The 21706-nt window shown below is 42.2% G+C and overlaps 5 non-coding genes across 5 annotated transcripts; 3 read left to right on the forward strand and 2 right to left on the reverse strand.

Moving 5' to 3' along the window:
* Window positions 1–5991: 5991 nt before the first annotated feature.
* Window positions 5992–6065, forward strand: trnam-cau (transfer RNA methionine (anticodon CAU)). The gene has a single exon. It is a non-coding gene; the product is annotated as a tRNA-Met (tRNA).
* A 91-nt stretch (window positions 6066–6156) lies between these two features.
* On the forward strand, window positions 6157–6228 carry trnae-cuc (transfer RNA glutamic acid (anticodon CUC)). The gene has a single exon. It is a non-coding gene; the product is annotated as a tRNA-Glu (tRNA).
* Window positions 6229–6479: 251 nt separating this feature from the next.
* trnar-acg (transfer RNA arginine (anticodon ACG)) lies at window positions 6480–6552 on the reverse strand. The gene has a single exon. It is a non-coding gene; the product is annotated as a tRNA-Arg (tRNA).
* A 188-nt stretch (window positions 6553–6740) lies between these two features.
* Window positions 6741–6823, reverse strand: trnal-cag (transfer RNA leucine (anticodon CAG)). The gene has a single exon. It is a non-coding gene; the product is annotated as a tRNA-Leu (tRNA).
* Window positions 6824–10928: 4105 nt separating this feature from the next.
* Window positions 10929–11002, forward strand: trnam-cau (transfer RNA methionine (anticodon CAU)). Its single transcript has one exon. It is a non-coding gene; the product is annotated as a tRNA-Met (tRNA).
* The last annotated feature ends 10704 nt before the right edge of the window (window positions 11003–21706 follow it).

The following is a 21706-nucleotide window of genomic DNA, read 5'->3' on the forward strand; positions in this document are numbered from 1 at the left end:
TCAAGCTTCTTTACCCAAAGAAAAAATCGACAGAATAATTCTGATCTCATCAACGTTACTAGATAGCCCAGATTGCTCTAAGCGCGAACTTCTTTCTCTGCTCGGCCACCTAAATTTCGCAATGCGCATAATCCCGCAAGGACGCCCTTTCATCTCACATCTTCTCTCCCTCGCATCCTCCGTTGTCATGCTAGAAGACCGAATATCTCTAACCAACGCATGCCGTGAGGAGCTAAAACTATGGATAACTTTCCTTAAACAATGGAACGGTTTATCTTTCTTTTACAAGACTTTAGTATCCCTTCCAACCGACATCCAATTGTACACCGACGCAGCTCCCTCCATTGGCTTCGGGGGTTTTTACCAAGGCCGTTGGTTCGCGTCCACCTGGCCACCGCAGCTTCTAGACAAAACCCATTTCCCAGCCTCCTCAGCATTGTTTGAACTGTATCCGCTCGTAGCCGCAGCATTCCTATGGGGAAAAGAATGGTCCACAAATAACATCATCGTTTACTGCGACAATGAAGCAACCGTGCATTGTATTAATAAAACCCGCTCTCACGCACCCGCAATGATGCCACTATTAAGACGCCTCATTTGGATCGCAGCTTGTGACCAATTTATAATAACAGCTAAACATGTTCCCGGATCAAAAAATCAAATCGCTGACTCTCTCTCACGCTTTGCTTTTCAGAAATTCAGGCAGCTGGCTCCAGAAGCGGACCCCAACCCAACGCCAGTACCTCACTATTCGGAATTAATCTTCCCGTAAACCATTCCTTGAGAACATTACTCGACGCTTCTCTAAATTCAATTTTCCAAGCCTTTTCCACCAGAACTCTCCAATCATATCTAACAGCTTGGAGATGTTTTAAAACCTTTCATTTAATTTTTAATCTTCCATTCCCAGATTTCTCACTGCTCACAATTACATCGTTCATCTCCTACCTCAACACCACAAAAAACCTACAAATCAGTTCCATTAAAGGCTATCTAAGCGGAATCCAACTTTTCCATAAATTAATTTTCGGCTCTCCCTCCCCTGCTCTAACAAATTCACAAACATCACTGCTTATTAAAGGCATCCAAAAGAGCCACCCCACTCGCCCAGATGCTAGACAACCTTTAACACTAGACCTACTTACTAAATGTATCCGTACCCTGCGTCTAGGCTACCATTCCATCAATACAGCCCGCACATTGGATGCAATGTTTATTTTGGCCTTTTTCGGGTTTCTCAGATCCTCGGAACTCACCACTACCTCAAATTTTAACCCAAAGATTCATCCCACAATTTCTGATCTATCCCTAGTAGACGACGAGACTATCTCCTATTTTATCAAGCAGAGTAAGACAGACAAATTCAAAAAAGGCCATTTCATTTATATTTTCAACCTCCATTCACCTATCCAACCTTACCAAACCCTCAAATCCTACCTTCAATTCAGAAAATTAACAAGCAAAGACCCCTCAGACCCACTTTTTATAAACGACGCAAAACACCCAATCACACGCTTTTGGTTTCAAAAACATTTAAAATTAGTCCTAACCCAATCGGGCATCCCAGCAGAACACCTTTCAGGTCACTCATTCCGTATAGGTGCTGCAACCACAGCCGCCCAAAAAGGACTCTCGCGGCAGCAGATCCAAGCTCTCGGTCGTTGGTCATCCGAAGCTTTTAAAAGCTATATCAGATCTAACCGCTTCCACATTAAAAAAGCGCACCAAACCCTTATCAGTTAAATTAACTCCGATCACAAAAAAAAAAAAAAAAAAAAAAAAAACTCCCGTCAAAATTCGCAAAACCCTGCCAATATGAAACAAACCAGAAAGCCTTCTAATATAAATAATCAAATTCCCTCACCCCAATGCCAGCGAGGCTTACCTGTCCGATCGCAGTGAGTATTGAACTCCCGTCGGGCACCACTAGAAAGCTTCCTAATATATAAATTATTATTGCCCATCTCATCGCCAGCGAGGCTATATTGTCCGATCGCAGCGAGTATTGAACTCCCGTCGGGCACCACTAGAAGCCTCCTAATATAAATTATTATTGCCCATCTCATCGCCAGCGAGGCTATACCGTCCGATCGCAGTTAGTATTGAACTCCCGTCGGGCACCACTAGAAAGCCTCCTAATATAAATTATCATGGCCCATCTCATCGGCAGCGAGGCTATACTGTCCGATCGCAGCGAGTATTGAACTCCCGTCGGGCACCACTAAAAAAAAAAAAAAAAGCCTCTTAAAATAAATAATCAAATAACCTATCTCTCCGCCAGCGAGGTTACCTGTCCGATCGCAGCGAGTATTGAACTCCCGTCGGGCACCACTAGAAAGCCTCCTAATATAAATTATTATTGCCCATCTCATCGCCAGCGAGGCTATACTGTCCGATCGCAGCGAGTATTGAACTCCCGTCGGGCACCACTAAAAAAGCCTCTTAAAATAAATAATCAAACCACCTATCTCTCCGCCAGCGAGGTTACCTGTCCGATCGCAGCGAGTATTGAACTCCCGTCGGGCTCCACTAAGCCTCTTAAATTAACAAATTCCCTATATCCAGTGGGGAGCTTACCCGTCTGATCGCAGTGAGTATTGAACTCCCGTCGGGCACCACTAGAAAGCCTCCTAATATAAATTATTATTGCCCATCTCATCGCCAGCGAGGCTATACTGTCCGATCGCAGCGAGTATTGAACTCCCGTCGGGCACCACTAAAAAAGCCTCTTAAAATAAATAATCAAACCACCTATCTCTCCGCCAGCGAGGTTATCTGTCCGATCGCAGCGAGTATTGAACTCCCGTCGGGCTCCACTAAGCCTCTTAAATTAACAAATTCCCTATATCCAGTGGGGAGCTTACCCGTCCGATCGCAGTGAGTATTGAACTCCCGTCGGGCACCTTTAGAAAGCATCCTAATATAAATCATTTAATTGCCCACCATCAACGGGGCTTACCCGTCCGATCGCAGTGAGTATTGAACTCCCGTCGGGCACTATTAGAAAGCATCCTAAATAGAATTTATTAAATTGCCCACCATCAATGGGGGCTTACCTGTCCGATCGCAGTGAGTATTGAACTCCCGTCGGACACAGCAAAAGCCTCCTTACATAATTTAATCAAATTGCCCATCCGACCGCCAGCAGGGCTTACACGTCCGATCGCAGCGAGTATTGAACTCCCGTCGGACGTCGCAAAACCCCGTTAAATCATCCTGCTCATCGGCGGTGGCGGGCTCACCCATCCAACAGCGCAGCATATATTAATCTTCCATCGGAATCATACTCAAACTCCCGATGCCAGATGTCTTCTCAGCAAACATCAGCCTCATCATTTCTACGTTTGGGGGGCACAGCTCCCGGCTGCTGTCCGAATAAGCTATTTTTCCTTTTGGGGGGATACTCTGTGTTTCAGGCTCATTCCCTGCTCAGAGCCCTCTCCCCGGACAGCACGCCAAATACGTTTACTAATTTAAATCCTTTAACTTATTTGTAAGTGTGAACTCGTGAAATGATGTTTTATTAACAAAGTTCGGGAGGAACACGTCAAATAAAATACCTAAGTGACTTCAGCTGTTTTCAATCAGCAGTCAATAGCACAGCCGCTTACAATCGGCAATCAACAATACATCCAATCAGCTCGAAAGCAAGCCATATATAAATCACAGTTGAACTCACCGAAAATCCTTCGCATCTCTCAGAATCCCTCCTCCACCCCGTCTCCTCTCACTCACCAAGTTATTTCCTTAAGGGGGGGGATACTCTGTGTTTCAGGCTCATTCCCTGCTCAGAGCCCTCTCCCCGGACAGCACGCCAAATACGTTTACTAATTTAAATCCTTTAACTTATTTGTAAGTGTGAACTCGTGAAAGTATTTATTTAGAATTTATTTTGTGTGTGTGTGTGTTTTATATTCATTTCAAGTTTCTTCTCACTTTTGTAAATAAAAACACATTGTGGTTGTACTTTTGATTTTGTGTCATTACTCTTAGTAAAGGCAATATAACAGTGCTTTTATACTTGTAACAAACATTACTACTAACAATTATGGTTACATCTGAATCTGCAAGTGTCTGGTTTAAATATATATATATATATATATATATATATATATATATATATATATATATATATATATATATATATATATATATATATATATAAATATATATATATATATATATATAAATATAAACAAAATACGGAATCAGTATAACATATCAACAATTCATACTACAACAGAATAATAATTACAAATACTACCACTAAATAATAACAACAGAATTGGCGCGGTGCATAACTTTTAATTCAAATACCATAAAGAAAATTAGTACATGTGTATTCCATAAACAACTAACAATTATGGTTACAGTTACATCTGAATCGGCAAGTGTCTGGCTTAGTGTATATATATTTAACAAAATACTGAATTAGTATAACATATCAACAACAATTTATACTACAACAGAATAATTACAAATACTACCACTAAATGATAACAACAGAATTGGCACGGTGCATAAATACATTTTATTTATTCAAATACCATAACGAAATTAATACATGTGTATTCCATAAACAACGCAACTTGCATGCGTTCAAGAATTTGATAAAAATAAAATATCACAAAATATTACAGAAAAGTGCCTTTGGCTGGATTCGAACCGAGTCTTTGGCGCGTACCTGCAATAGGAAACAATGTATTTAAAATAGGTCATTTCCGTCGCGTAAACTGTATAAACAATCAGACAGAAGAAAGATCTGTCACCAAACATCCGATTTCTCCTCTCTTCCTTCTCGTTTTCTCTTTCGCTTTTTCCCTTTCTCTTTTTCTTTCTTCCCCCTTTTCCCCCCTTCTTCCCCGTCTTTGTTGGACTATTGTTCCCCAGCTTGAACGCAGCGCCTTAGACCGCTCGGCCATCCTGACCCCCGCCGCTGGCCCGGACGAGCCCATTTGGCTCGTCAGCGAATGTTACGGTATATCTTTTGGAATGACTCCAGATTTTGTTGCCTTCATGTAGCTCATCTTTAATTCTGATTTATTTCTTCTTGACCACCTTGAAATGGTGATGAATGTGGATTTTTCGAAATGAGGAAGAATGTGCCCGAAGCCTTGCATTTGCCAAAAGGACACGCAACCCGTCTTCGTTTGCCCTGTAACGGATGCTGTCAAAGTGGTTTTGCATTTAAAGATCTTTTTCCCCTTTCTCATACTGCATTAGAACAAGGTCACAAAAAGAAATATCCATTCTCAGACCCTACTCGGTCTACATGAACGCGTCATAAAAATACTTGATCAAAAGCAGATGATGCCATTATTGCAATTTAACAAAAAAGCGCCATCTTTGTACTTTTCACAGCCGTTTTATGGTCCACGGTTGCCTTCTAATGTAGACAACTGTTAACCATACGGCGGCGGGGCAGCCTTAAAAGAACCAGGGGTATTGTGTCTCGAGCACACAAGGCAAACAAGAGCTTCTCCAAGAGGTGAGTGCGAAGTACGGTTTACAGCCACAGGCAATGGCCGCGGAGCTTTTTCTTTAACAGATTCTAATATGTGGAACACGTCACCAACTTGCATCGGACGGTCTTTCAACTGTAGCGCAATTTAAGTTTTCACTTGATATTGTGTCTAAAAACGAGCCAAACAAGTGATCACTGCATAACTGGGATTTTGCATTGTGGATATGTAACGTTATTTCATTATTGTGTCAGCTGTGTCAAATGTGTCAAATGAAAGTGTTTTTTAGCATGCGTTTTATCTAGCCTTTTATCTAGATAGGAATCCTGGGCATGACATAGCCCCTCTGTGTCTCCTTGAAGTTATTTCTGTACGTGGACAAATTAAGAACGAGAATGTCCTCAGTGTGGGTAGCCAGAGTGCAAGAAGCCCAGTCGTGTTCTCCTCGCAGGAGTTGCCTCGCTGGTGGCGCACAAAATGCCACACAACCACGCTCAAAGGGCTACCCAGGCGGAATCTTTGTGGGCGTGCCTCGTTGGCGCAGTTAGGCAGCGCGTCAGTCTCATAATCTGAAGGTCGTGAGTTCGAGCCTCACACGGGGCAGCGTGACTTTTTACGACCGGTTTGAGACATTTGCCCCATATCCCTTGCGCACATTGTCCCGGGCATCCACGGCCTGAGGGTCAGCATGCCCTCCCTGGTGGTCTAGTGGCTAGGATTCGGCGCTCTCACCGCCGCGGCCCGGGTTCGATTCCCGGTCAGGGAACGCGCTTTTGATGTCCGTTTTGCCCTTTTCACCGGGTTCTGCGAAACGCTGGCTTCGAGGGCAAGGATCGCAGCGCCTCCGAGAGGCAAATCGCCACTGCCTCCGGGCCATCGACCTTAGGTTGGCCGGCAAAATTGCCTGCCCTCCGCCATCTGAGCAATCAGAGCCTGGGGTGTCCTCTGCTATACTGAGGCATGTTGACGCAGCACAGCAAACACCCAACGTGTTCGAGGAAGGAGTAAAAACACAATCGAGCCAGCCAGGAGTCGAACCTAGAATCTTCTGATCCGTAGTCAGACGCGTTATCCATTGCGCCACTGGCCCCGCGCAGGGCAATCATGCTTGGAGACGACAGCTGGATTCTGAAGGTCGGCATGCAGAGCTGCCAAACTTCATCTCTATCAAAATGGGAAACAGGGTTGTCCTCCGCGTGCCTGTCGTCTTTGAAAAGGACGCTCACTCGGAAGAAACCACGAGAAACAGCACGGGGGGCTCCAATAAGGGCAACAGAAAGTCAGAAGTGGGATTCGAACCCACGCCTCCAGAGGAGACTGCGACCTGAACGCAGCGCCTTAGACCGCTCGGCCATCCAGCCTTTATTGGATTTATACTCTTCAAACATTATCCCCCTTAGGACTAAATGATGAAGCACTTTTTAATGTGATGCTTTGAAAGTGCGACTATTCTTGTATGATTACTGTATCACAGATGCAAAATGATATAGCCTAATGTGTTTATCTGATTGAGCTTGTATCATGTGACGACTCTGAATGATCTATTTATCATGTGACTTGATGTTTCCCAACTGTGATTGGTCATTTGTTTATTTGAAATTGGATGTTGTTTGTAACAATTGCAGTTGCCTGAGGAAGATCGTAAGATCGAAACGTTGCAACGCAACGATTATTAAAAACTTTTTCAGCAAGCAGATAGTGTGCGGGAATTGCCTTTTGTGTATGTTACGAGACTTTGTGTCTTATCCCACGCACCTATCTACTTCAGGTGTGCGACGCTAATTTGTTTGAGTATTGATTCGCACTGGTCAGCTCGCTGTCTAGTAGAATTGCACGTTTACGCACCCCGGGGCTTGCTAACTTTGTGGAAATTATGACTTCCTTTCAAGATATTAACTTACTGACCGAGAATCGCGCCAATTCTTTTGCATATACGCATGAAGAGGCGGAAAAGATTCTATTCCCAACACAGGACATGGAATTGAATTTCACACAGAACGAACACAGAGTGCGGTTGGAGAGACTTCACCACAAGGAAACACGTCTTAAAATGCATGGGTCTACACTCAGTGAATACTGGAGGAACAGGAGGATTCCACGCGGTTTGAGAATTCCAAAACCCCCCACTTTATGTAAACATAATCAGGAGTTTCTAAGGAAGTGGAGCGAGATCCTTAACAAATGTTCTTTGGATCTTATGCTTTTAATCATTGAGCAAGTTACTGCTGATGTCAAAGAGACCCATGCGAATATTGTCAGTTTAGAGGAACAGATTAAAATCACACCGCACGTAGACTTTGATTCACTTCGGACGTCTATAGAGACTTCTACGGAAAAATACAGGGAGAACTTGAAGGAGATTAAACTTAGGAAATATAAACGTGACACTGAGGATTATCTCCGTAATGAAGTTTATCCGTGGGACGTCAGTCCATCTGAGCCGACCAACACCCTCCAACGCTCCGTTACTTCAGTAGTCCGAGGAGCCGCGAGAGGAGCATCGCGTTCGCATACACAGAGGAGAGGTATCGCAGGACGTATCGATCACGGATCTGATGATGCAACGAGCAGTGACTTCACTATGGACAGTGATTCTAGCGCCCAGGGTACTTCTTCTGTTTTTTTGGACAAACGTACTCCGGGACACAGACCACGCAGAAGAAAAAATGCCGACGAGGCCGCAGAGGTTCAAAGACACTCACGTCCGTGGACCCGCAACTTCGTAAAGAGACGGTAATCAACATCTTGGGCAAAGAACTTTCGGATGATCAAATATCTATTCTGTCTAAAGGTTTGTCTTTTGTCCCTACTAGTGGTGTTAATGCATTTGGCCTGAACGTTGATTTATTTAAATGTTTCAGACAAATAAAATTACGGCACTTCTTTTCTCAGTCCACTGGCACGGTCTCTGCGAAGACCCCTTTCAGACCTAAGAGCACTTTTTGCCCACATGTTAATAATCATACGATTCACACATTTTGTCGGGTTGTTGAACAAGATGTAATGAAATCCTGCTCATCTACTAAAAAACTGTCTTATAATCTTTCTCTCCCTGAGAAAAAAGCCTTGTCTGATTTGATCAGTGACCCTACGATTATTATTAAACCAGCAGACAAGGGAGGGGCTATTGTAGTCCAAGATGTGATGAAGTATCAACACGAGTGTCTCTCACAATTACAAAACTTAAAATTTTACAAAAAACTACCGAATGACCCTACACATGGGTTCCAAATTGAAGTTCTAAAGCTTTTGGAAAATGCTAAAGCATTAGGTTGGATATCTCAATCTGAGTTTCAATTTTTGTACTGTGTACATCCTGTGAGACCTGTGTTTTATACCCTGCCTAAAATACATAAGAGGTTAATAGACCCCCCAGGTCGTCCTATTGTAGCACAGACCAATTCCCTGTTATCTCCTTTATCTCAATATGTGGACTATTTCATTAAACCTTATGTACAGGCCTTACCTGCCTACATTAGGGACTCTACTGACTTTATTAACAAGATTTCTGAGTTACATGATTTACCTGAGAATGCTCTGTTACTGACTTTGGACATTACTAGTCTATATACCAACATCTCACATGAGAGGGGATTAGATGCCCTTAAGTATTATCTGTCCACACGGAGTGATGTTACACCTCCGACTGATTTTCTGATTGACATGGGGAAATATGTTCTAAAATATAACTATTTCAGCTTTGATAAAGACTATTATCTTCAGATTAGTGGGACAGCTATGGGTTCGATTTTTGCCCCTAATTATGCTAATTTGTTTGTTGGACATTTTGAACATTGTTTTGTGTCTAATCCTGAAAAAAATCCTTATTGTTCACAGATCTTGAAATGGTACAGATACATTGATGATGTGTTTTGTATTTTCTTGGGCGATCACAATGATGTTCTAAAATTTGTGTCCCTCTTGAACAACTTTATTGAGGATTTGGAATTCACTTGTGAGATCAATGACACTAAAGTGCATTTTCTTGATATGTGGATCTTGAAAAATGATGGGAAATTGATTACAACCTTATTCACTAAAGAAACTGATCGTAATACATTACTATTAGCTAACAGTTTTCATCCTATTTCTTTGAAAAAGGGTCTTCCCAAAAGTCAATTCTTCAGATTAAGAAGAATATGCCATTCTGACACGGATTTCATTGAGAAGGCTTCAATTATGAAAAAGAAATTTGTAGATCGGGGATATCCCGCCAAATGGATTGATGAAGCCTTTAATGTAACTCTCCATAAGACACGTGCAGAATTGTTAAAAAAGAAGACTAGAGTAGCTTAAAAACATTCTTTTACTTTCATTACCACTCATTCTTCTCAGTCTCACCTAATGAGATCCATCTTCAAAAACATTGGCACCTGTTGTCTTCCGATTCAGAATTAAGTGTCACTTTTCAAGATCCTCCATTGATTGTATTTAGAAGGGCGAAGAACCTAAAAGACAGTCTTGTACATGCGCGTTTTCAGAGTACTACTCCGAGTCCCACACAAAGAATAATTAGTCCTTTACATAATGGAAATTATCGTTGTGGAAATTGTGCACAATGTAACAACACCTCTAAAACTTCTTATTTCTGTCATCCCAGAACCGGAAAAAAGTTTGACATTAAGTCAGTTATCACCTGTGTTTCTACTCATGTGATTTATTTGATTCGCTGTCCTTGTGGTTTGGTCCCATTCTCATACAGCATTAGAACAAGGTCACAAAAAGAAATATCCATTCTCAGACCCTACTCGGTCTACATGAATGCGTCATAAAAATACTTGATCAAAAGCAGATGATGCCATTATTGCAATTTAACAAAAAAGCGCCATCTTTGTACTTTTCACAGCCGTTTTATGGTCCACGGTTGCCTTCTAATGTAGACAACTGTTAACCATACGGCGGCGGGGCAGCCTTAAAAGAACCAGGGGTATTGTGTCTCGAGCACACAAGGCAAACAAGAGCTTCTCCAAGAGGTGAGTGCGAAGTACGGTTTACAGCCACAGGCAATGGCCGCGGAGATTTTCTTTAACAGATTCTAATATGTGGAACACGTCACCAACTTGCATCGGACGGTCTTTCAACTGTAGCGCAATTTAAGTTTTCACTTGATATTGTGTCTAAAAACGAGCCAAACAAGTGATCACTGCATAACTGGGATTTTGCATTGTGGATATGTAACGTTATTTCATTATTGTGTCAAATGTGTCAAATGTAAGTGTTTTTTAGCATGCGTTTTATCTAGCCTTTTATCTAGATAGGAATCCTGGGCATGACATAGCCCCTCTGTGTCTCCTTGAAGTTATTTCTGTACGTGGACAAATTAAGAACGAGAATGTCCTCAGTGTGGGTAGCCAGAGTGCAAGAAGCCCAGTCGTGTTCTCCTCGCAGAAGTTGCCTCGCTGGTGGCGCACAAAATGCCACACAACCACGCTCAAAGGGCTACCCAGGCGGAATCTTTGTGGGCGTGCCTCGTTGGCGCAGTTAGGCAGCGCGTCAGCCTCATAATCTGAAGGTCGTGAGTTCGAGCCTCACACGGGGCAGCGTGACTTTTTACGACCGGTTTGAGACATTTGCCCCATATCCCTTGCGCACATTGTCCCGGGCATCCACGGCCTGAGGGTCAGCGTGCCCTCCCTAGTGGTCTAGTGGCTAGGATTCAGCGTGCCCTCCCTAGTGGTCTAGTGGCTAGGATTCGGCGCTCTCACCGCCGCGGCCTGGGTTCGATTCCCGGTCAGGGAAAGCGCTTTTGATGTCCGTTTTGCCCTTTTCACCAGGTTCTGCGAAACGCTGGCTTCGAGGGCAAGGATCGCAGCGCCTCCGAGAGGCAAAGCGCCACTGCCTCCGGGCCATCGACCTGAGGTTGGCGGGCAAAATTGCCTGCCCTCCGCCATCTGAGCAATCAGAGCCTGGGGTGTCCTCTTCTATACTGAGGCATGTTGACGCAGCACAGCAAACACCCAACTTGTTCGAGGAAGGAGTAAAAACACAAGCGCCACTGCTTCCGGGCCATCGACCTGAGGTTGGCCGGCAAAATTTCCTGCAGTCCTGCCCTCCGCCATCTGAGCAATCAGAGCCTGGGGTTTCCTCTGCTATACTGAGGCATGTTGACGCAGCACAGCAAACACCCAACGTGTTCGAGGAAGGAGTAAAAACACAAGCGAGCCAGCCAGGAGTCGAATATAGAATCTTCTGATCCGTAGTCAGACGCGTTATCCATTGCGCCAAGGCCGGCGCGTGTTGGTCGCGCTTGACTTACCAGAACATATATAGGAACGTGGGTTCGAGGCCCGGTCTGACGAGTGATGGAATTTGTGGAATTTGTCCTTATAACGCTACGAGTGTATTGTAGGTGTACACGTGCGTAATTATAATTGTCCCCCGAACTTTATTGAAAGGCAAATTTGTCCCCGCACTTTAATTCGGGCACTTACACGCTCACGCTATGTACGTTTCGTTCATACTGGACGCCAGGGGGCGCTCTCTCTCTCGCAGAACGTGGGGTTGTCTCGTAGAAGTACAAACTTATGACGCTCCAGGAAACCCTTATATGGACAAACGAATAACAAAAGTATTTAAAATAATGCAGTGAAAATTGACAGCTTCGAGTACAGTGTAGAAACTTTAAAATGCATTTATTTAAAACTGTATGTATTATGCATGCATGTATGTATGTATGTATATATACATGTATATATAAATGGTACACAAACATAATAGTAATAGCTTTTTTATTGTGTAATTTATACTGGAATATTGTTTTTGAAAACCAAGCAATTACACAGAAAAGTGTTTTCAGGAACAAATATTGTGAGAAAACAAATAGGCAGAATGACATTGAAGTGAAGGCAAAGATGAAGAACCCTTTTTATTTGCATATATTTTTTTGCATAGAAGTCAATAAAAATATTTTAAACAGCACTGCAATGTTGACCTCAATCAAAAAGAATAAACAGTAAACCAAAACAAACATTTACTGCAGTGCAATGATGACATCAAACTAAAGGAATAAACAGTAAACCAAAACAAAAATTTACTAAAGTGCAATGTTGACATCAATCTAAAAGAATAAACAGTAAAGCAACGCAAACATTTACTACAGTGCAATGTTGACATCATTCTAAAATAAGAAAGAATATAGGTTAATATAATATGTCAGACAATATGTGCAAATAGTGTGGTGCAGTTAAGTCATGTCTTTAATTGTGGAATGTTCCAAATTGTTCCACGTTTCACTCCTCCCCACTTCTTGGTCTCTTCTAGCCATATCCTCGTGTCTGCAGTGCTGCCCTCCAGTCGACGAATAATTCAGTGGCTGTCTCCACACAGTACCAATTACCAAAATACTGGAGATGAGATGGGGGTTTTCTCTCCTTGCTACACTTCTTGCAAAGGGTTACTTCTGTCTTCCGGACATATTTTCTTGCCTTCATGCCCATCTGCTCCCTTTCCTCCTTTTTCCTCCTGTAGTACTCAGTGGTGTATGGTACAGAAGGCTTTGCCGCCGCTGCTGCTGCTGGCATAGTTTGTCCAGGTGGTGCTACAATGTACATTATAGGTTGGAAGGAAACCGGAGAAGATGGGATAGCTGGGAGTGGTCTAGATGGCTGCCCTGACATGGGTGCAGTCGGTGCAAGTGGTGGTGGCAGCACCACTCGAGGTATTGGTGGCCCAGATCTGATTTTGGCCGTCCCAGTTGTGTTTGGTGGCAAATGGAAAATATGAGGTTTGTCATTACCCCCACGCTGCAGATTCTGTTCTTTTTGTAGTGCTGGTGGAAGCTTATCTGGTGCTGTCATTGGGGCATCTGGTGCATGGAGTCCCTGCGTCAAAATGCCCCTCTCATTGCTTCTAGTGCGTCTGCTGTACCTATACCTAGAAATGACAAATGGTACCATAGATCAGTTTGATAAGAAACTGTACACTAACCAATATGAAAGTACTACTGGTCTTGTATCAAGTATGGAAGCATGCATGTGTTGTATATAATTAATGAAATAAATTAGTGTTAAATAGGGGTGTAACGATTCACTCCCTTTCTTCATGCATTGATTACAAATCCTAATGGAGCAAAAACGTAAGAATATAAACTCACCACTGTGTAAGTGTAGCTGTATTGACCTCAGGTAACTGGAGGGTGGTCTTCTGCATCACTTCTGCATTGCTCAAGATGCATTCCCTTATGTGCTTGTAGGCCTGCGCAATTAGGTTAAATCGAGAGATTTTAACTCCATCTTTACGCACAGGGTTGGGATAGAGAGCGCACAGTTTCACAAAAACTGCCTCAACAATTCTGTTGCAGTCAGGCCACTGTGCGGGACTGTTTGCTCCAACAAAGCACCTGAAAATGTGGAGAGAGAATTCAAGCTGTTATGTAGTTATAGTTTTCAAGAAACAGTCAGACAAAATATGATTCAAAAGATCTTACCTCCTTGTACTCTCTACCCCTGGTGCCACAATTTTTTTGGTTGCCCTAAACCGGCCAGTCTTCAGAGAAGATTTGTGGCGTGGAGAGTACACAGTCTTTTCTTTGTCATAATCTGCTAGTCCTTGCCACAAAGTAATAATTTGTGCGGATTCTTCTCTTGTCAAGGCAAAACTGTGTTCCCTGAGTTCAACCAATGTCTCTGCTAAGTTCTGGACTGCAGCAAAACCTTTGATGTTGTCAGGTCCAACTGAATCCTACAAAAAAAATGTGTCCGTTAAAAACTCAGTTTTGCCATCACAGAAATAAATTACATTTTAAAAATATGTTACACTTTTAAAATAACTTTATTTATTTTTACCTTTACATTTAATTAATTATTATTAATTAAATGCAGGCTTCTTTCAAATAAAAACATATTTTGAACACCAGCACATATAAACAAATACACATCATATACATGGAATTTAGATATATAAATAAATGTATAAATATATACATAAACCGAGACAATAGGTAATAAGAATATAATATAATATAAAAATTAGAATAAGCCATTTTCCTTGCCATTAAAGTGAAATAACTGAACATAAACGTAGAAGTCTTAAAAAATGCAAATTTTAGACAGAAAAACGTCAGACAGACTTAGAGGCTTTTGCACCTGAGGTCTTCAATTATACCTTTGTTTAAACAACCCAGAACATAAAATGAATGCAAGTCAGGATGCTTACATCAGGAAAAGCAGATGGCATTGCACAGGAAGACACATCACTGGACAGGTTTCTGTGTGTCCATTCTAGAGTTGGCGAAGACTGTGTGGCAGGTGGAGTTTGCAAGGGACCAAAAGAAGGTGAGGTGACTGCATGAGGTGTAGGGGGCAACACGTGTGGATCTTCTGAGGGTGATTTGGATGGTGTAGAGGGCAACTCATATGGATCCTCTGAGAGTGATGTGGGTGGTGTAGAAGACAACGTGTGTGGATCCTCTGATGGGACAACACATGACGTAGAGGGTAACACACAAGGATGCGGTTCTTCATCCAAGGCAGAGAGGGTCAAATCATCAAAGTCCACAGGTTCCACATAGCCCTCATCTTCTACAATAGACACATCAGCAGTCTCCAATTCCTGAATTGCAGACTTGTAGACCTTGGGAACCTCACCAGTCTGCTGGTATAGATACTCTACCCCGAGCAGTTCACCTAAAACACAACAAGAGGGGGGAACTTTTCCTACACATTTTCCATTCCAAAATTCCACAATTTTTCAAACCGCATATGAACCCTGTTCAGTTGACAATAATTGTTTTTGATTAACTCTTTCACCGCCAGCGTTTTTAAAAAAAGTTGCCAGCCAGCGCCAGCGTTTTTCATGATTTTCACCAAAGTTTAATGCCTTCCAGAAAATGTTCTTCTTTGAATATATAAACATACAATATACCAAATGAAAGAGCAGACCCTCTGCTTTCAAACAAAAAAAACCGTTTCATCCTACCTTTAGTGGTTCTTTTGCAATCAGCTTTTGAATATGGGTAGGTTTTTGCAAAAACACCATATTTTGAGCAAAAAGCAGAAATAATTCAATTTTTATGACGGACTTTTCATAGAGATCCCATTCAGAGCGATCTTTAAAACAGACACGGACATGCAGCAGCTTGGCATAGGGAAATACTTCCGGTTTTAAAAAGTTGCGGAAGGGCGCCACCTGGTGGATAATAGCGGTATTGCGGAAAGACGGAATATCTCGTCATTGGCGGGGAAGCGTTTTCTCTTAATTGACGAGAAATCTCGTCAATGGCGGGGAAAGAGTTAAGGGCCCTTTTTTTAACGATCTAAGCGCGTGGTCTAAACAGGCCATACGTGCACTAGCAAAGAACACTTGATGTAATGACATACCAGTATATTGATGTGGAGTAACATATGGCACTATCTTCTGTCCAAGAACATCATCTCCCAGCACATTAGCAGCATGACGAAGGAGGCCACTGTATGCTTCTGCACGCCTTGAGAGGTTGCAGCATCTGCTCTGTCCTCATTCCACCGGGCTAATCCATCCAACAGGTAGGCTTGGAAAAATGTATCACTGGCCAACGTCCCTAAAATTTAAAGAAAAGAACACTTTAATATTACGTTAATTTACAACCATAATATACTTACTTTAAAAGGCTTACAAGATTACTTTACCTGGAATGAACCTATTTAGATGTAGGTGGAAAGATTCCAATGAAGTTGAACCCCTGGCACACCTAAATGTGGGCAGAGTGTGCCCTCCCTTTTTCAGGGTTCCTGTCTGCACATATAGCTGTAAACCAGGGGGATCTTGAATGCAGGCCACGTGTTTCATCTGAGATTTTAATATCTCTGCCATTCGTGCTAAATTGATCAGAGGGACACCCAAAGTGTCACGTGCCCTCTCCCCTTCAAAGGACTTGATTAGCTGGATGATCAGATCCACAGTCTCTCTTGTGCCACGTGTGGTTCTTTTGCAGTGAAGGGCCAGTTCACTCTTGCTGAGGCGACGCAAAACATCAGCATCTGAAGGTTGCATGAGCTGTGCTTCCAACTCTGCACGCTTTGCCGCTATAAGCCTGTCCACGTCCTCCTGGTCCCAGGAGAAAATACAGCGGCTGAGGTGAGCCATGAAAGATGAATACAGCTGATGTGAATCTGTTGTGCACCCCACAGAAATCCGTCTCATAAAATGCCAGATGTCGAGTCTGATTTTCAAGTCCTTCCATTCTGAAAACATCTTTTTGAGGTGAGTAGCCCCACAACAGTCACGGTCAACATACAGCAGTACAGGCGGAGGCACTGCAGCATCTCTGTACCTTTTAATGATCCCAGCAACCATCTGCGCCAACCCAAAGCCTTCACTTGCTGTCAGAACAGACGTGATGACCTGACCATGTTCGTTTCCGACATTTGTCACCCAGGTGGCTGTTCCAGCGCTGTGACCAGCAAGCTTGCGTGCAACCTTCTTGGTGGAATCCATTTTTAGCACTCTTCCAAACAGTGATGTGATGCTGGCTTTGACCTCATCTAGTCTTTGGAGGACATCCTGAGCATACACTTGCATCAGCCAGCGGTGCTTGGGTACAGGGAGCATATCAGGTGGGTGTTGGAAAGTCACAGGCATAACAAGACCTGAGGTGATCCCCTTGCGGAAACTCTGGCAATCTGTCAGATACTGGACAACCTTCTCCAGCCAGATCTCAGAATGCTGCTCCTCAAGCTTCTTCTGCACTTGACTGCTGCTGTTTCCCAGACCCCTCTGACGCAGAAGGCGGACCACTGCCATGTCACATGCCAACTTCGAGGTGAGAATGCAGGGAAAGTGAAGCCTATGACTGACATCAAGTTGTGAAATGATGTCATAGCTCCAGCTGATCACTTTCCTCTTGCATTTCCTACAAGACAGGTATTCGGACGCCATAAAGTAGGACGTTTTAACATCAACTACCTGTCGGATTTTCTGGTGCAGTCCTGGTGACGTGAGCTCCTCCTTCACACAGTCTGAATGTGGACATGTTAGTCGAACTCTCCACAGCTTTCTTGGCATCCAAAGAAAGAAGGGGTGGCCAAAGTAGCGCTCTGTCCCTGGTACTCCAGTAACTGCAAAGTGCTGTTGTGGAGGGTACCACCACATCCTGTCTATTCTGGTAAAGTCCATTTCAGGTTGGTTGTGGGATGAAAACTTAAACAAAGCCTTTGAGATCCACAGCTGATCAGCAAGTGGCAATGTGTAAGTCCAGCCCACTGGGAGGCACACTTGTTTACCTTTGCAAAATAAACAGAAAATACATTTTTAATACGTTACCTTACAAAATAAAACAAAATATCTTTCAGATGTTCAGGGACTTACTGGACACTTGCGATTCCAGCAAGTCTGCATGTACGACCAGCTCATGGTCATCCTGCTCAGATGATGCAAATGAGTCCAACCTTGTAGATTCTTCAGGCACTGACACAGCTGGTTGTGATCTCTTTGTAGATCTTTTAATTAAAGCTGAAGAATACAGATTCAAAGAAATAACACATACTACACAATTTTGCTGCACATTACAGTGGGCTAACAATCACTGTAATTTAGAATATAAATACATGTATATTAATAGAAACAGGTATTTTAAATTGCATACAAAATAATGATAATTCACAATTGTACTGTTTTCACTGTATTTTTAAACCAAATAAAAGCAAGCTTGCAGAACATAAATGACTTCTTTGGAAAAACATTAAAATCTTTCATAAAACTATGCACATTATAATGCACTTTACTCTAATAAACACTTAAAGGGAAAGTTCACCCAAAAATTAAAATTCTCTCATTATTTTCGTTGTTTTGATGAACACAAAGGAAATATTTTGAGAAATGTTTGTAAATGTTTGTTTCTGGACCCCATTTACTTCAATACATACATTTGAAAACAACATGAAAGAGAGTAAATAATGAGAGAATTTTCATTTTGGGTTGAACTATCCCTTTAACGAACTAACAGATTAAGAAAACAACATATTTCTAAAGATTGCTTACCTGGTTGGACTACAGGTGATCTTAACATCTTTTTGACAGCTCTGTCAAGGCTTTGGGGATCTTGTGATTTGCCAATCAGAAGGGAGCGGACAGATGAGACTGAAGGTATGGTCTGTGAGGCACTGGAAGACTTCTGCCGGGAGCCTGTGGAATCCATATTTTCACCCTTAATACGGATGGCCTCACGACCCTCTGGGAAAAGCCCAATATAGTCTGCAAAGGCTGCTTTATTTGCATGGTTGTTTTTTGAGTCTTTCACTTCAGTTGATTCCCTCCTCATGCTTGCCACCAGATACCCAGCATATCCCAGAGCATTTTCAGCAACCCACTTAAAGGATTGACCTCTGAAGACCCCAAACTGCATCGTATGTTGGCCAAGAATGTGCGATTTTTTGCTTGGGTCTCCATGTTGTTGCACCACAGCTCGCCTTGCAGCTTCCAAAACCTTTTCGGGTGAGAGAGCCCGAGACCAGGGTTTCTTTTTGTTCTCTTCCTTCACCTTTAGAGCAACCAAAGAGTCACACATATTAAGGCTCCTATCAGGTTTCCTCCTGAATTTAGGCTCCATTCTATAAAATAAACAAATTAAAAACACACATTATTTACATGCAAACATCAAATAAAAACATCAAATAGCCATTATACATGGAAAACTAAATATAGATAGTAGCATGTACGTTTAAGCACAAATAATACACTGTATTATTATTATTATGTGTAATTGTGCATGCATAATTGTATGTATGCACAATTGATGAACTGTTATCAAACTGACATGAGCTGTTTATTGACACTATTGTCTTGTTAGAGTTGTTTTACAGCAGAATGTGAATGTGTTCCATTAAGCTTTGAAACAACATGTTTTGTATACAGCAATATAGAAATAAAGGTGACTTAAATTAAACAGGATGCATTTGTTTTGCACCAAAATATAAGTTTGTTTACAATTGCTTAATTGTAAAGTGAATGGTTTCACTGCATGAAATATCCCAAAAAGTACACAAATACACCAGAAAACTAAAAATATACAACAAACAAACAAATTGATCGCGAAAAAACAATGCATGCCCTGTGTATAATGAAATAATATAACGTTACACTTACCTCAGTTTCTACGGCGTCGACTGTATATTAACAGAAAAACGTACTGTAACAGCAGCGACAATCTTATAACAGTCGCTGAAAATGATTGTTAATGCAAATGTGCCGGTCGAAAAAGAATTATTGTGTAGTTAACTTACAAGAATCAAGGATAAACTTTCTAGTGACGTTCTAGTGACGTCACGGGCCAACTTTTCTCATTGGTCAATTCTCTGAAGAATTCTCGAAGCGCGATGAACAACGATTGGCTAATTTCTGGTAGTCACTACCAGAAATTAGTTCGTCTGACAGGTTGCTGTGAGCGCCACTGGCCCCGCGCAGGGCAATCATGCTTGGAGACGACAGCTGGATTCTGGAGGTCGGCATGCAGAGCTGCCAAACTTCATCTCTATCAAAATGGGAAACAGGGTTGTCCTCCGCGTGCCTGTCTCCTGGCGTCTTTGAAAAGGACGCTCACTTGGAAGAAACCACGAGAAACAGCACGGGGGGCTCCAATAAGAGCAACAGAATGTCAGAAGTGGGATTCGAACCCACGCCTCCAGAGGAGACTGCGACCCTGGTCCTCAAGGACCCCCTTCCAGAATGTTTTAGATGTCTCCTTATTTAAAACACCTGTACCAACTTATCAGCCTCCTTCCAGAATGTCTCCCTAACAAGCTGATTTAAATCAGGTGTGTTAATTAAGGAGACATTTAAAACATTCTGGAAGGGGGTCCTTGAGGACCAGGGTTGAGAAACACTGATATAGAACACAACTGTAACATATAATACATATAGCCTATTATGTTATGAGGACATCTATTGGTCTTCTGATAAAATGACATCCAACAGTCACGTGTGTATGTTTGGTTGCTTGAAGTCAGTAAAATAAAGTTATCTGATGAAGCAGCTTGTTTGTCTGTCTGAAGAACAGAACAACAACAATGTCCCCTCCGCTTTATGCCAAATTGTGTCCAAGTCCCGACCACTTTTTGGAATAATTTTTTATTTAGGGTCCATTAACATCTAAAACACATGATGCGTCGCTTCGTTTTCTTCTGCTTTTCAAAGCGCTCATCTGTGAACACAAGTTTTGTTTCAGACGCGTCTAGTGCGCTTGCCAGGCGCCAAGTTAGAAATAACCTTGAGGGCGACTTATGCACGGCCTCTTTTAATTTTTAAAAATCTAAGTCATAGATGTAACACTGCCAATTCACCTTATTTTTCACAACAACAAGGGCGGCGCCATTGCGCTCATTTTGTCAACGTACTTCCGGCTCCATATGATGAGCAGCTGAGGCAGTGGCTGAAGGCGACGCCTTAAACTTAAAAAGCTCACTCGAGCGCCTTTATGTTTGTTTCTTACCAATTTTAACGGACGGGAAGTCGACTGAGGAACACCCTAATCCCAAGTAATGGTTCGACTACGATGTTCCGGTAACTTGAAGCCATGCCGGGTGTTGAAAAGGTGGTCAGTTTCAGGTAAGCTATCTTAGCTAATGTGCTCTTTCGCCTAACGTTAGATTTGTTCTACGAATAAACTTAAGATCAGTAACGTTAGTTTATAAAATGCTATTATTTTGAATGATTTTCATTCCCCCTCTATATTTTTATATTTAAGATAAGACAACAGTATATTATAGTACATTACATTCTTACAGTAGCTCACGTGATTCATACAAGTTACCGAGATTTCAGATGCTAGAAGGTCAGTTCATTTCTCATTCAGATATTGATGATAATGACCTTAAACGACATATTATTTAACACTGAACTTAGAGGTTGTGTGTATAACGTTACTGTCTCTTTTTAATGGATCTCTCTCTCACACACTGTTCTGTTTAAGTATGGATGTCATTTATATATTAATTCTCATCATGCAAGTTTCTTTTAAATACTAACATAAAAATGTTTATGGTTATATTATTTTCACAGATGCATTGATGTGTAGTGATGCAATGGACAACTGTGAGGATGATACAATCAATGTGTTCCTAAACTGTGATGCAGAAACACAATGGGAGGATCAATCAGTCTCTGAATACATCTACACTTTAAAATCACAACTCAACCTGAAGCAACCTACATCTGATATGGGAAAACAACCTTGCGGTTTCCCGAAAAGGGCTTATGCTGGTCCCAGGCTTTAATGCTTATTTGAGCTACGATAATTTAAAAACACCTTGTACTGACATACCTCAACATATATG

This window comes from Paramisgurnus dabryanus, chromosome 13, assembly GCF_030506205.2.
Source record: "Paramisgurnus dabryanus chromosome 13, PD_genome_1.1, whole genome shotgun sequence".
NCBI lineage: Eukaryota > Metazoa > Chordata > Actinopteri > Cypriniformes > Cobitidae > Paramisgurnus > Paramisgurnus dabryanus.